This window comes from Danaus plexippus, chromosome 28 (genome assembly GCF_018135715.1).
Source record: "Danaus plexippus chromosome 28, MEX_DaPlex, whole genome shotgun sequence".
Classification (NCBI taxonomy): Eukaryota; Metazoa; Arthropoda; class Insecta; order Lepidoptera; family Nymphalidae; genus Danaus; species Danaus plexippus.
Genome location: NC_083556.1, coordinates 2,095,549 through 2,096,227, shown reverse-complemented (window position 1 = coordinate 2,096,227; position 679 = coordinate 2,095,549).

Sequence of the window (679 nt, the reverse complement as noted above, 5' to 3'; positions counted from 1 at the left end):
ACATGTTTAAAACTAATGTTTGACAGGACGTACAGCAAACAGACACACGAACGTTGTCCAAATATATACAAAGATAAATAAAATGGCAAACGAAGTATTACAATGCATTCCTTATATGTTCAATAATAAATCGTTTCTTGAGAAAATATATTTAAAAAAATCTGTCATTATGTCCGACAATTACGTCTGTATGTTTGTATGTCAGATGTTATAGCGGAAACTTAATTTTTTTTTGTTTAAACATTGTAAACTAACACGTTAAAACGTAACTTTACTTAGAACCACAATCAGTTTAAACTAAGTACAACCCTATGACCTAATTGTATGACACACATCCAGACATGTCGCTATTTAACTGCGGTTTTTTGTGTACGTGACTTTAAACACAGCCAATAATTATAAAACAGAGCGGACTCTGTGTTTTCCGTGAAATAATATGAACAATGCTCTTGTTAAGTCACAAACATACAGACAATACATCACAGTCACTGACTGAGCCCGTATTTTCGATATGAATATATAATTGGGGCTATAGCGTACAAGTTCCGTGTAATAACTACAAATCTGAAATACTACATACGAATAGTTTAACAGTTAGCTCTCCATGGCGTTCGTATCTTTTAAAAATATTTTTTTTTGTCAAATTCACTGTGAAATTTATGAAAATAATTGATAAAAA